At 34.4% G+C, this 16,043-nt stretch overlaps 1 protein-coding gene across 1 annotated transcript in view; it reads right to left on the bottom strand.

Annotated features, from left to right (window-relative positions):
- CSRNP3 (cysteine and serine rich nuclear protein 3) overlaps nt 1-7,330 on the bottom strand; it is a 217,838-nt gene extending 210,508 nt beyond the window's left edge. The window contains exon 1 of the mRNA XM_025404840.1: nt 7,237-7,330. The gene's annotated coding sequence lies outside the window, so the exon portion shown is untranslated. The remainder of the gene's footprint in view (nt 1-7,236) is intronic.
- Nucleotides 7,331-16,043: the final 8,713 nt, after the last annotated feature.

Genomic DNA, 16,043 nt, shown 5'->3' with positions numbered 1-16,043 from the left:
AGCAATAATACTTAGGAAGTCATTACAAATACTGAGGATAATTTTGCTCCTTCCATTCTTGACTTATAAACAGAAAAGCATGACTAGCAACAACAACAAAAAATTGCACACAATGGCTTACTATACTACAAATTCTGCGCTGAAAAGTCCTCTATGTACACCTGCCAATCTTCATAATACTACGCAGGTAGATAACCAAATTTTACAGATAAGAAAACTAAGGCTCAGATAGTTTAAGCAACTGGTCCAAATTTACACAGGCAATAAGAGGGTATGTCTGTTTGATTGCAAAATCAATCAATTAGGAAGCCCATCAATGATTATCCTGCACTACCTAAAGAACCAGAGAGATAAGCCAAAGTCACTGTACCCCATTAGCTCAAAGGATGCATTTCTAGAAATAGGCATGCTGCCTGCATGGCTGAATCACATATTTAAGGGTTATATGTATACCACAGTATAGCTCCATGTAAATGAACACATTTATGGTACATTGGTAAGTACTCCTTTTCCTTCAGATTAAATTCATCAGGATATTTCATTCGTTATTCTTTTGGTCATTTTTACCTAGTTGTGGTGATATTTACATCAAAGGACTTCTACCAGTCCCATATTATCTGCTTACTTTTACCTTTAGGGATAGTAAACCCCAGTGACACACAGCATGCAAGCATGCACACTTGTTTTCTTTGTAGTTTATTCAGCATTGTCACTTACCAGGCAGTATGGCTTAGAATTGTTCACCAGTACAGAAAACAAATAGCAGAAAGTGAGCCCAGAGCAGCATAAAAATATTGCTGAACAATTTTAACTTTAATCAAATGTTGTTGAACAAATTTAACTCAAGAGAATGGGGATTCATTGACTAAGAGTGGATGTATGAGAGCACTCAGAGATTGGTTAAATATATACTACTATATTTTCTTACACAAACATTAATTAACACTTGTATTATATATTAATATAACAATTACAGTTAATTACATTAATTTACAATTAACCTATTGATTTAGTATATGATAATCCATGTGTGTATCAGAAACCGAGCAGTATTACAATGAAACAGAGCAGGGAAGCATGAAATGGGAACTACATGCAGATAAAATCCCCTGTTAATGTAGGAGAGCACAGATAGCGTTTGGACAATAAAAAGTCTGCAAGACAAAACCTTGCTTGGCTTAATGACATTTAGGTGACATGGACATTATCACACTGACTAACGTTAACAGAGAAGAACATGGAAGGAAGAGACTATCTGAGAATGTAAGGAGTGTCTGCCATTGAGAGGTTGTAAGAGGAGGCTAGATGACTATCTGAAAAGACAATTTGCTTAACTATTCAGTCAGCAAAACAATTTGGGGGCACATACTGTGTATCAGGCATTGTATTAGGTGTTGATGCAGAGATGAAGGAAACTCCTTGCCATCAAGAACGATAATTTCGATAGTGAGTAAAAGGGTACTGAGAGATCACAAAGTGGCTGTAATGACCACACACCAAGAAGCTCTGGCAGGGAGCACAGGACAGGCCTGCAGCTTCTCTCCTTGGCCCTACCTGTATGTTGAGGGAAGATCTCTGAAAATAGAAGATTGTAATGGCATCCCCAAGCTCAGTTTTCCATTTAACACTCAGCTCTAGGTAACTTCAGTGGGCAGCATGAGAGCAGCCCCTTGGGGCCCTTATTGATTTGGATGTACAGGGAGTAAATCATTTAAAATTTTAAGTATGAGTTTCATGAGCAACGAGAAGGGAATTTTGATTAGACAGAACAAAGATGTCTTTTTTTTAGTCACTTTTGAAACCCTTTCCAGAATCTTTCTGCTTTAAAATGCTGACACCATCACAACCAGTATTACCTGGGTAATGATTGATGACAAATATTGATTTTTTATGGCTAGCCTAACCTGAGGAGAGAAAAGCAAATGAAAATCTTTGTAAATACATTCAGGGCTCCTGTTTAGGAAACTATTTGTTTCATTATTAAATATATTGTGATATATCCACAACATGACAGCAACTAACTGTATCCACACTTGCTAGAAAACAAAGCTGAAATGCATTTTGACCATGACAGCAAACTAAAAAAGTCAAGGAGACTGTGATAGTAGGTCAAAGTCATTAGGCTCACTGGATACCAGGGGCAGGTCTGAAGTGGAGAATTCTGTGCAACTCTAAAATCCCTGTGTTGTTATGCATCAGAGTTCATCTGGCCACACCATGCTTTTTCACCTCCATGCAAAGCCCTTCTAAGTTCTGCTTTTCTTTCATCCAGTGTTTAATGCACTACATCCAATATTTAATACAAACACATAGTGTCTGACTGTTGTAATTTTGCATAAGCAAATGCTTAGTTTCCCACTAAAAATGATCATTGTCCTCTCTGTGCCTTAATTTTGTCATAGGTAAAATGAAGAATCCAGGAAGAAGTTCTCTCTACAGGGCAGTCCCACATTTCTAGGGCAATGGAAGACTAAACTATGAAAAGGTAATACATGACTTAAAGGAGTATTCGCCAAGGAATTTATAGTAAATATTGTTTAAAGACATAAACATTTGCATAAAAATTACTTTTGCCAGGCACAGTGGCATAAGCCTGCAATCCCCCAGCCACTTGGGAGGCAGCAGCAAAATAATCATTGGAACCCAGGAGTTTGAGGCCGCAATACACTATAATCTTGCCTGTAAATAGCCTGCTGCACTCAAGCCTGGCAACATAGCAAAGCTCTATCTCTAAAATATAAAATAAAATAAAATAAAACAAAATAAAATAAAATAATACCTACACATATAAAAATTTGAAAACTACATTTGATGGTGTTGGTGATTTTGTTTAAAATAATGTCATTTTTATGAATATGCACAAGTCAGAAGATATGGAGAAATGTTTTGTGTGCACCATCCTTTGTGGTACTGGAAAATAATATATTAAGCTCTTGATCTAAGTAAAATATAAGAGCTTATTGGAAATAAGACACATGCATGCTTATCTACTTTTTAGGCCATGATATGAGATCATGAAGTTGATCATGAAATTGATCTCATATCAAAGTGATTTCCTTACTATATGTGATTCTTAGAAATAGCACTGATATTTATCTAGATCGTTATAATCTTGAATACCTTAAAAGTTACATTGAGTGTTTTCTCAGAGCATGCACATTCAACAGTTTTCAGCTCAAACAATTTAGACCATTATAATAACTGAAATCTAAGCAATTGACAGAGAAATCAAATGATCCGCCCAACGGATTCATTGAGATATGTGAAATATCCAAATGTGACAATTAGCTGGATAAATCCATTCCTTGCTTCTTCATACAAAATCGTAATTAAAAAGCAATAATGCTATTTTGAACCAACCCCCTTTTAATATCTGTATAAGTCCTGTATTAAACTATCAAGCATTAAATATATTAGTCAAAAATAACATTTGATTAATAATACCTTTAAGTTGCGATGTAGTATAGTACAAATGTTAATGTAATTTTTTTATTTGACTGGATTACCTTATGTATATAGCACAATTTGAACATCATGAAATCTGACCCAAGATTTCTTACTCTCATGTTATTTCCATTTCTTGTAAATCCCACCCCTCCATTTCCAGCAATAAGAGGTTATTTGCCAAACTAGCAGATTTCCATTACAGATGTAAAGTTGTCTACTTATATTATAGGGGAAGTAATTAAGTATTTTGTTTTCTTTAGTATATTTTGTGAGACTTTAAGAGGCCATGAAAACCCACCCACAATTCTGGCAAGCTACTTTTAGCAAAGAAAGATGCATGAAGCAGTAAGTAGAAATGACTAACAAGCTGTATTTTTAAATTATCTGTAGCTGAGAGTAAGCCTACGAAATGCATTCTCTTCAGGATCTTGACATGCATTGATAATTTTGGTCGTGCCTTAAATAGGGGTTATCTGCACAGGTCACATAATCCATTTACTAGTCTATCTGATTTGTTGTTAGCGTGCTCTTTAATGTCATCAGTGTTTATGCTGAAAGTGCTGTCACTGAAGTGCTTTGTTCATGTTAATTGATAAAAACGAAATACTTCCCACCATCCTAGCTTTTTTTGAAAAACAACATACTGACATGACAAATTAATTTAACTTTAAATAATATGTTGGCTACATATTAAATATTTTAACACATAGTTTAAGCATGTGGTGCTTTATTTGCTACACTGCTAACACTAAATCTAATATGGGACTAAGGTGAATATTATGAAAATAAAGTACGATATGTCACAAATATTTAAATGAGTTGTAAAGAGAAAATAGAGTTAGGAATCTCATCTGAATTATAATAAAAATAATAGGAAAGCTGTAACAGCTTTATGATGATTTTTCCTCTTAACAAATAGCTGAGAGATTTGAAAAAATGGTGTATGGGACGACAGCGCTGCCTTTGAAGCATATAATTTTATAATAAAAATGTTCTAAATTAAGGAAATGCCTAGGATAGAATATGATGATAATTGTGATTATTTTATAGAGAAAAACTACATAAAAGTAATGTTTATTTTCAAAGGAAGCAAAAATGTTTCAAATAAAGCAAAAAGGTTATATGTGCATTTACAGTAATTTATATTAAATTTTAAATTAATTACCTTAACATTAACACAAATAGCTTTTAGATTGTTGGCATGTGTAATTTATATATATATATAAAAAATAGATTACAAAGGTAAGGAAATAACTGCATTTAAAAAACATGGTTTGGGCATTAAGTTTAAAAAATTCTTATTCTAATGTCAAAATGTGTTTCGAAAGCTCCTCACTATCCACAGCCTGGACATATATCAAGCTTTTCTTTTTATGATTAAAGTGATTGATACATTAAAAAATACTTCTTATTTATTGTATTATTCAGTATATTGCAAACCACTGCAAACATAAAGAGAAAAAGGAAACAGTGTTGTGAAAAGGACAGAAGGTTGTATATAGTGAGCTCCATTAAAAACCTACATTTAAATCTTAAAAATGTTTGTACCAAAGGAAAAAAAAATGGTGATGCCTTCCCATTTCTCACTGAAAGCCTTACATGGTTTTCATTTGGCTTGTTTCATCCTTCACTTGGACAGTAACCTCTTAACTGTTTTCTTTCATGCTTTTTTTTTTCTCTCTTGTCTCCACTCCAGCACACATTCTCTCTCTCTCTCTATCTCTTCCTGTGGATTCTGCAGTAAAAGCTACCCCAGTTGTCTCATTTTTATAAGACTTGCAGACGTCTGCCAGTGGCTGATAGGAAATGCTGATTGAGAAAGGGTTTATCTACTTTTCATCCAAAATATGTGAACCATTAAGGAAATTATAAAAAGCAGCAACAATATACTCTAGTTTTATTCAGTCCTCTCCCTTAGTGATTATTAAAAGGGTGATATTTTTAGCCAAAGAAAGCAAAATGCATCTGCAGCAGCTGGTTTCCAAGGAAACAGAATAATTTAAAACCATGTGGAACTCTGCTCTCTAATTTTCATCAATTCCCCTTCATTCCTGGAGGTAGCTTTACTCAGAATTTATAATTTCTAAAAAATATAGCTGCATTGATTTATTTCCTCTAAAACATTTTAGGAGATGAATATCTGGTTTTATATATCACCTTGCATTTCAATCTTGGGGTGAGGGGTGGATTAATTTCAACCATTGTTTTGCTTAAAAAAAATCAGAAAGATCCATCAATAATTAGAAACATGCCGAAATTTCAGTATTATGTAATAATTTTTGAAATCCAGAAATAGTTCAAAATAAACCATACCAGAATACTTACTTGGTTCATTATGACACTTATCCATATAAACATGTTATTAACTATATTTAGTACTTTTAGGAAATTTAAGGTAATTCTCCACTCATTTAGATAATTCATACCTAATATTCAGCAATTTTCTCACTCATATTTTAATTTTACAAGAACTATTATATTTGTGTCTGTTTATTCAAAGACAAAATCTGTCTCAAACAAAAAAAGTGCAATAAATAAAAAAAATTGAAAAACAATTAACAAGAAAAACAATAGCAAAAAATACTTAGAAATTATATAGTCATTCCTATTAGTTTTGATTCATTGAAAAAGGTATTAAAATATGTATGAACAAATTATTTACCTCATTGAAAGACTTTTATTATTATAATCAACAGGTATTAATTGATTGCCAGTGTACTCAAGTTAGTAATAATTCTTGAAAGCTCAATTTTAATGAGAGTCTACCACCGTTAAATGATCTATATTTATGAATTAAAGTAACTATAGAATTAAGTGACTGGGTGTTCAATTTTTTTGTATGTTTTTACTACAAGTGTGTTATTTATTGTACATACTTAGAACTTGTCCTTATTTTCCCTAAGGGAATATAAAGGACCATATTAGGAGATATAAGCAACTAGTAAAGTTGTTAAAAAAAAATATTGCCTAGAGATATTATCAACAATATAAATGCTCTGATGGAATTCTCGTCTAGATGTGTTTGATAAATTAAACTACCAATGAAACATGCCCGTTAAGATGCTATTTTTTACAGCAATGTTTAATCCTTCAAAATTAGGTTTCTGTGCTTTAAAATAAAAATGGCTCCATGTAAGTTAACAAAGAGACAAATCATTAATTATCACGTAAGCTTAAAGTTTACTGAATAAAATAATGCAACTATTGAACAACATGAGATTTATCAAGAGGAGTAAGTTAAATAAAAGGGCTTAAATGCACACAAATCATTCATTCTAAATTAGTGCTGAAAGAGTCTATAACCTGCAAAAATAGTTTTCCTAAGCCTTTTACTGTATTGTCAACATTAAAAGTCACCACATGAAATTTTATATTGTATATTCACAGAAGGCTCCATTTTCTCAGGACCTGTGGAATTTACCGAGGTTTTCTCATCCTTCCTGCGATTCCTAGTAACATAAGCTTGAATTAAACATTTTTAAAGAGACACATGATGATTCATTTTATCTATTAATTTTGCTTCAATGACACTTGCATAGAAAGTTATTTAGGATAAGACATGCCTCTGGTGATTGTTTTGTTTTGTTTTTAATCAGCTAAGGGTTTTGCAGAGAGAAAGAACAGCAAGCTTATTGCAAAGCTTCCTCAAGTAATAAAAGGGCACGCTTTCGGAAAATGTCCTCAGAATAATTTTCCTATCATAAAATTGTTTCAGTAAAAATTGAGAAGCATTCTCCTTTAAAGAAAAAAAGAATTTTCTTTTCTTTTTTTTTTATTTTTTGCTCTTACCTGTAAATATGGTTTCTGTACTTCGGCTCCGTCAGAACACACTGAAGAGAGTACACTCCTCCCTCGTCTATCCATCAGGCGGCAGCCAACCAATAACAAAAGCCAGATCCTGGCATTCTCTAGCTCATGCTCCCTGCTTTGCTTCCATTCCTTGTTCCCTCCCACCTCCACTCTTTTAGAGGACGAATCCCTGCAGCTGGGAGAGAGGAAGGGAGTGGAGAAAAGAAATATGGAGAGAAAAGCAGAGATGCAAGATGTTTCAAAAAATAGCTCCAAACTATGGGAAATGTCTGCAGATGACCTCAGCTGAAGTAAAAAATCTTGCTTTGGATTTAGAAAAATAGACTTAATCAATGCTTCACCTACCCGAAATCAAAGCAAAATGCTCATAGTAAAACCTAGGGAAATTGCCTGTTTTTCAGTTCCCACTGATTTTTCTCAATGAAAAAAATGTACCTCCTCCATTATACATTTTGATATGCAAATAAAGGAGGGAGACAACATCAAGATGACATTATGCATATTCAGTTTGCAAAGAGATAAAATTAAAATGAATCAACACCCTTTACTTTTATGTTTTGTATTATTTGCACTACGACCTCTGTTTGACAATGTTTTCTTTCAAACCCAGTTTCGAGGCCTAATCAGTATGAAAAATATTTCATTCTGAGCATTAGAATATTCAAATATTTCAAAGTTATGTGGTTTATATTACTTCAGATTCCTTAAATGCCATCAATTTGTGAATAATAGAACTTGTTAAAGATTAAAAAGAGATCGGTCACTTGGTTGCCGTGCCTCAAAGTGACCAGTTGAACTCCAATTTTATTCTAATAAACTAGAACAAAAATAATTTCACTTCTGAACCTAGAGGCATAGCATGCATTAAAGGACAATTGAAGAAAACACCAAATTAGGATTTTTTAAAGGCAATAAAGCAAATTCATCTGCAGTTTCAAACAGGTTAATTTTTAAAATACTGCAATACAAGCCATAAATTTTTATCTTTATGATAAAAATTCTCTCAACTGAGCTTCCTCTAGTGGAGGTGGTCTGAAAAATTTCCTTAGGAAGACATAAACAGTCGATATCACCACTATAGAGGTATGTACTGTCTACCTGAGATATTTATAAGCCTTGCTCTTCAATTTCTTAAATCAGTAATGTGTCCTCATGGGAATAAGGCCAAAGGGAGTCAAATAAGAGGGGAGGGCAAGCAAGTATTCTTTAAGAGTTACTGGCATGATGGTAAATCATTAGTCCAGGAATAACTGTACAGGAAGGGCTTAGGGGTGTCAATATTGTTAGGAGGGGAATGCTGGTGACTTAACCTGACACTAACTTTAGATAGAAATGCACTGATTTTACTTAGTTTGCACTGTTATTTGGAGTAGCTTTGGGAGGCTCTGCTAAAGATTATGCGGAAGATTAAACTATCTCTTATTCCCACCCCCAAGTCCTCTATTGTGAAAAATGCTTTCAAAGCCTTTGTGTTCCTATTGCTAGGCATAACTGGAGGAATCCCTAGGACAGACAGCGTTTTTAGAAGTGGTTGTTCGGGGCCTTCTACATCAGAATCACTGGGGGAAGACTTATAAAAAATGCAGGTTCATGGGCCTCCTCCGGATTTAATGAATAAGCATTTGAGGAGTTTCTGACTCAGCATTTTTAGCAAGCTCTCCCAGGTGATTTCTATGTCAAATATGATTGTAGACAGAGACTTGTAGGCAAGTGTTTGCTGGGCACAAATTCTAACCAGAATTCTTCTGTTTAGATGATGGTGCCATTATCTCAGATAGCAAAAAAAAAAAAAAAAAAAAAAAAAGAGAGAGAGAGATTTGGGAGCAAAATAACAAAATTAGTTTGGACATTTTGAACTTTTTGGATATCCAGATTAAAATATTAAATAGTCAGTTAAACTCATAAATAAGGCTGGGGTGCAGGTTCAGTTTGGAACCCCTAGCATCTAGAGTTTGGTTAAAGTAATGAAAATAAATGAGCACCCTAAGGGTTTAATATAAAAATTTTATAAAGAACTCACACAATTTAACACTGGAAAAACAAACCCAATACAAAATGAACAAAAGACCCGAATAGATATTTCTCCAAAGAAGACCTAAAAATGGATAACAGGTTTATGAAAATGTACTTGGCATCACCAATCCTCAGGGCAATGGAAATCAAAATTACTAAGAAATACCACCTCATATTTATTAGGATGACTATTATCAAAATGTCTGCAGATAAATGTTGGAGAGAGTGTATGGAAAAGAGTACTCTTGTACACTGTTGGTGGGAATGTCAACTGCTACAGCATTATGAAAAACAGTATGGATGATTGTAAAAAAATTAAAAATAGAACTACCATATGATCTAGCAATCTCTCTTCTGGGCATATACTCAGAAGGAAGTGGAATCACAACTTTGTAAAGATGTCTGTATTACTGTGTTCATTGCAGCATTATTCACAATAGCCAACATATCGAAACAACTTCAGCATTCATTGATGGACAAGGGGATAAAAATGTGGTATAAATATACAATGAAATATTATTCAGTCCTAAAAAATAGATCTTGCTTTTTGCCACTATGTGGATGTGCCTGGAGGACATTATGCTATGTGATATAATCCAGACACAAAAATATTGCCTGGTCCCACTTATATGCAGAATCCTTATTTTAAAAAATCAAATATATAGAGATAGAGAACAAAACAGTGATTACCAGAGGCAGGGACTGGGGGTATGGGGAGATGTGGGTCAGGGGATACAAAGAAGTGTATATATATATACACACACACAATACATATATATGTACATATGATGAACAAGTCTAGAGATCTAATGTAGAATATGAGAACTACAGGTAATAAAATTGTATTGTGTGTTTCATGCAAAATAAGTAGATGTCAGCTACTCTTTCCACAAAAACAACAAGAGAGTATAGCTATATGAAATGATGAATATGTTAGTTTGCTTCACTATAGCAAACTTTTTACTAATTAAATGTATATAAATACTGTGTTTAAGACAATATGAGGTTATGGCATACATTGTGTTTAATTAAGACAATATGAGGTTATGTATGCCATATTTATATATATTTATTTTTAAAAAAAGGAAAACATCTTTAGCAGGATTAAAAATGCAGACTAAGAGACTCCACCCCATACCTACAGAACCAGAATCTTTGGAATGAAGCTTAGGGAGTTCCATTTTGATAGCATTTTTCAGCTGACTTCCTTTGTACACTAAAGCTTGAGAATCATCCCTCTAGGAAGAGGAGAAGTAAGTTGAGAATGAAACTCAGGGAATTTACTTACCTTTCAAGAACAAGCAGAAAGTAGAATGAAGAAAAGATGCTTAGGAGGAACAGTTAGCGAGGAGGGGAGCCAGGAGAGAATGGTGTAGCAAAACCCAAAGGAGTAGAGAATTTCAGGAAGGTGAACTATCAAAGGCTATGGTGAGGGCTAATGCCTTGCTATTCAAAGTGCAGTCCACTGATTCCAGCTTAGACATCCCATGGGAACTGGTTCTAATGCAGAATCTCAGGCCCCACCCCAGTAAACTGAATCACAATCTGCATTGTAACAAGATCCGCAAGCACACTCAAATTTTAGAAGCATTGTTGTCACCCATGAAATTTGCAATTTGGTTTTTGATGAATTGACAGTGAACAGTTTCAGTGAAGTGTTTGGGGTAAGGCAGGATGACTGTGGTGGTTGGAAAAATGGATGGAAGATAAAGAAATGGAGACAGGTACACTACTTTATATATACCCAGAACAAGGGTCTTCTAGCAAACACACTCATTACCAGACCATCTTTTCAATTCAGATAAACAGAATAGGAGCAGAGGCAGAAAGTGAGCCTTGCTTACTGCTGCAGGTCTCTACCTTACACCGTTCATCTGACAGGCGTGATATGATGCGAATATCACAGGCTGATATTGACAGAGGGAGATGCTTTCCTAAGGAGCAGTGACAGTCGGGCCCTCGATGGCCATGGGAGCTCAGCTGCATGTTGCCTTGCTTGCCTGAAGCAAAAGTGATAGACCATCTGAGAGTGTGTCTGAGTGACTTTAAAAATCTTTCATAATAAGAGAAATATTACAAAATTTCTAAAGGTTAAAATACCCTAAATTAAATAATAAAATATTCTTAAAAAGCTGAAAATAGAAATAAACCTAAAGAGTAAAATAATGGCCAACTTTTAAGAAAGTCCAAAATTAGAGCAGGTTGTAATAGGAAGGGGTTTCAATATCTTATGTATTAATAAAGTGAAGTTTCTTCCACTGAACTGTAGAGGTAAGGTTTTGGGATAATATAATGACCACTAAGAAAATAGATGAGGCTTGGCACAGACCAAATGATTAAATAAAAATTTTTCATACCTAACTGTCCAAAGAGACTATCTTAATAAACTGTATTTTTGAAAGTCAGAAATTTGCCAAGTGAGTGGAATTGAAAAGATCTTAAGGAGTAATAGTACAGATGCATCAAAAATTATGTAACTCAGAATCAAGAAGACTCTTGCAAGAGACCAAAGTAATAAAAGTTAAGACCTTCAAATATGTTAAAAAATAAGCTGAAGGATCAGTAGAACTATTTAATATCTCCAGTCTCATAACATATCAAGGGATATAAACAAAATAGAGAAAAATCATTTTTTATTCCAGTCTTCTTTGAGGAAGTCATTAACTGATTCCTAAATTGGTTTTTGAAATTGAGATTCAAAAGTATCAAATCCAAACATGATAAAGAGCACTAAGACTACTCTTGACCTAATCAATACAGAGGAGTAAGTAGGTCAACAAATCCTGTTGGCAACCATCCAAATGTTTGTAGGAACTCAAGGATAAAATTCGGCACAAATGGCCAAAATATTTTGCATGCTGCTATAAATTCCCAGAGGTGTTGAGAGACTAATAAACCACCAGTATGGTCTATGTCCATGTGCAAAGACCATGATAATCAGACAGGAAGAGATGCTCAAAGATATTTCATAAAATAACTTAAGTACTGATGCAAATTAGTAAGAATTTATTCACTAGTTGCCTATAAAAATAACAATGCACTTCCAAAGTATGAATTCAAATATGTTTATTGAGCATTTTTATGTGAAGGCACTGTTCTCGGTACTAAGGTACTGCAGTATACAAGACCAAGTCTCTGACTTTATGGAGCTACCATTCTGATGAATGAAAATTATATTTTAAATAATAACACATGTAAAACATATATTATATATAAAGTACAATATATACATACATGCTATGGAAGGAACGTGCTGAATTGGTCAATGTGTAGAGAACCAAATTAAGCAGCAGTCATACTTCCTGCCCTGGAGACGCATGCCAATAAAATGCTTAACAAGCAGGAGGATCGTGGACTATAGCAACAACTGGAATCTAAAAACTACTCCAAATAAGGCTGTTAATTTTACAAAAATTAAACAATGTTAACAAACTGTTCTTCTCTTTTACAATTTTTTTAAGAGACAAGGTCTCATCCTGTTGCCTAGGCTGGACTTGAACCCCGGGGAATCATCAATCCTTCCACCTCCGCCTCTAAAGTAGCTGGCATTGCAGGCACTGATGTCCTCCCACAGAACAGTAGAATATCTAAGTTTTCTGATCTTACTACATTTGTAAGTAAACAAGAATAAACTATGGATAGCTTTACAAGTTAGCATGACTGAACAGTAAAATAGTAGGTGATTTTCATTAGGTATAAAGTTATAAGCTAAGAACAAATAATTTAAACTTTAAATTGTGATGATGTTTGAATACCAATTGTAACTCAGAAAAAGGTTGACTTTAGACTGGTTCCTAAACACACTATTTCCAATTGTCCAAAAAAATCCCCTCAACCAACTTGTCTTCTGGAAAGGTATTAATGCAAATTTTACAAGGATAGGCTGATTTTATATAAAAATGTAGATTTTCTATACCTGAAATGCCATAGTAATTATTGGTTATCGCATGTCAAGAAAGATACATAATGACCAGAAAACCTCTAAAGAAAGAGAAATCAAGTGATCATTGGAATTAAGGGGTTTTGAATGAGTTTGACCATGAGATTTAGATCTGAAACTGGTAAGACAAAAATGGAAAAAGGACACAACCCAAGTTTAAAAAATTTAAATGCAAATTTACATTTTACTGTTGTAAACAGAAGTTTCTTCACCAAATTGCAGGCAGCTTGAGTACTTGAAACGCAGGCACTCTCATAAGCAATAAAAATACATAATTGTTTCTACTTCCTCATCTCCCTAACATTCCACATTTTAATTGCCCAACATTTAAATGCAGTGATTAGACTAGACTGGGTTCAAAATAATTGAAGGTGTATCTTCAAGATTTGGAAATCATACATGAATTACACTTTATTTAATACTTAAATATACAGAGCATAAGGTACAGACTGGCAAATAATAGATGTTTAATAACACCTATTGGAAATATACAAATCCACAACAAGACTAAGAATGGAGTTGGGAGAAAATGGAGAAGAAAGAAGAAAGCAAGGAGGATTGAGACAGAAAGAGAAAGAGAGAGCACTTGAGTAAATCAGAACTGTACAGATAAATTGATATTGTCTTTACTTTGGCTGCCCCTTAGAATTATACTGAATAAGAATTTCAAACTCTCTGAGTAATACCAGCTCCTGGGGCAAGGAGATGAGCTATAGATCTTAGAAATAAACAAGCAGTAACAGCCTCATATACCAGACCTGAGACTGATACTTTCCTTTGATATTCATCTATGTAATGATGCTCTGTCCAGAATATTCTGAGATAAATAAAAGTAGATGAAAACAAAATAATGCCAAGCTCCTTAATAGGAAACAATTTGGCAGGTGATAGTGAGAGAGAGCCCAACTAACATGGAAACATGGAATGAGCCTCTAAGATTCCTGCTGATTTTTGGTTAGGTATCAGAGCCAGTAAGTTGAAAGGATGCTTACATTTACGGCTAGTGAAGACTACAGAGACAGCCTTTACTAAAGTGTGAGTTGGCTTTCCCCCAAACATTACATTACCCTTGAATGGAAAATTGATCGGATGACATATGGTGATAACATCTGCCACCCATGGATAAAGCCGTAGTGCCATGTGGGTGGTAATGGAAGCTGTAATAGTGAGGGTGGAGAATTTAATGACAGTATGTAACACTGAGGAAAGTAACAGCACTCTGGAAGAAAGGAACAATTTGTGTAAATCTTTATGATGGGTACTACAGGACTACACATCCTGTTCTTCTGTAGTCATCCCAGAGTGAATGATAGAAATGAAAGCTGCTTCGTCATTTCATTATCTCCAAATCGATCTGAGCCATAACCCCATGGAGTTATTTCTCCCAGACAGTAATATGGGTAGGCACTCTTTCCTTTTCAGTACATTGATAATTACATAACAAATTTGGGATGATAATAGCAGGAAATTGTAGCCATTTAAATTTATTTATATTAAAGACTAAAATGAGGTCAAATACATTACTTCTAAGAATTTATAAAAATTGTATTTAAATAAAAATTTTAAATAAAACAAGTGACAACATAATTAAGAACGCTATTGTGTAAATGAAATATTTAAGCTTATTTGTTTTATATTATCCATACAAGAAGAAAATAAATGGTGTATCCAGCTGCACATTGCAAACAGAAGAGTTTCATTTGCAAAACAGCAAAAAGAACAACGAACATCTTTCCATGGTTATACAGTGTGAGGTTTGGCCAAATATGTCTATAAAATTCAAATATTCGAAATGGCAGCAGGTGTGCTGATGGACTTGGCAACTAAAAATTACTCAGGTGAATTTTCTCCTTCACAACCACCAAAATGACCTTAAAAACTAAGAATCCTAATATAATTTTTGAAAGTGCTCTTGATTAGTTTATAGGTATTTCTATGTTTCATTAAATTCTGAAGAATGGTTTTTAGCTTTTCTCTTTCCTAAAGTGAGGGAAAGCAGCAGGTGGTTTATGGCGTAGCTCTGGTACCCAGCAGACCCCAAACTGACTTTTTAAAGCAATCCGTAGGCCAGGCGCAGTGGCTCACACCTGTAATCCCAGCACTTTGGAAGGCCAAGGTGGGTGGATCACTTGAGGTCATGAGTTTGAGGCCAGCCTGGCCAACACGGCAAAACCCAAACTCTACTAAAAATAAAAAAATTTGCCTGGTGTGGTTGCACACGCCTATACTCCCAGCTACTTGGGAGGCTGGGGCAGAAGAATCGATTGAAACCGGGAGGCAGAGTTTGCAGTGAGCCGAGATTGCGCCACTGCACTCCAGTCTGGATGACTGAGTGAGACTCTGTCTCAGATAATTTAAAAATGACAAAAAGCAATTCATGGTGAATAATGAAATGCCTTGATTTATTTTTCTGTCCTTCTCTTACCACTCTTACACGCATATTTTGAAGCCTTTTCATCCTACTAGTTTTTCTTCCTATCTTCATTTGAGGGAACAAAAAATAACAAGATTTTAAGTTCTGATCTTGCCAAAGCAGATGCTCTGAGGTATTTATCGTTACCATTATTCGTTTATTTATTATTTTCTAATAAAGTCCAGTATGCAGTTGTAAATTTATTTAAAGCAGAGGATTAGGGATAAACTCTTGCCCAGGTGTAGTGGCTCACACTCATAATCCCAGAATTTTGGGAAGAAGAGGCAAAAGGATCCCTTGGGGCCAGGAATTTGAGACCAGGCTGGGCAATATAGAGAGACCTTGTTTCTACTAAAAAAAAAAAAAAAAAAAAAAAAAAAACTTAGGCATGGTGGCACAAGCACTTCAGCCTGAGCAACA

Source organism: Theropithecus gelada, chromosome 12 (assembly GCF_003255815.1).
Source record: "Theropithecus gelada isolate Dixy chromosome 12, Tgel_1.0, whole genome shotgun sequence".
Taxonomy (NCBI): Eukaryota; Metazoa; Chordata; class Mammalia; order Primates; family Cercopithecidae; genus Theropithecus; species Theropithecus gelada.
This window is presented reverse-complemented; position numbering and strand designations above follow the sequence as displayed.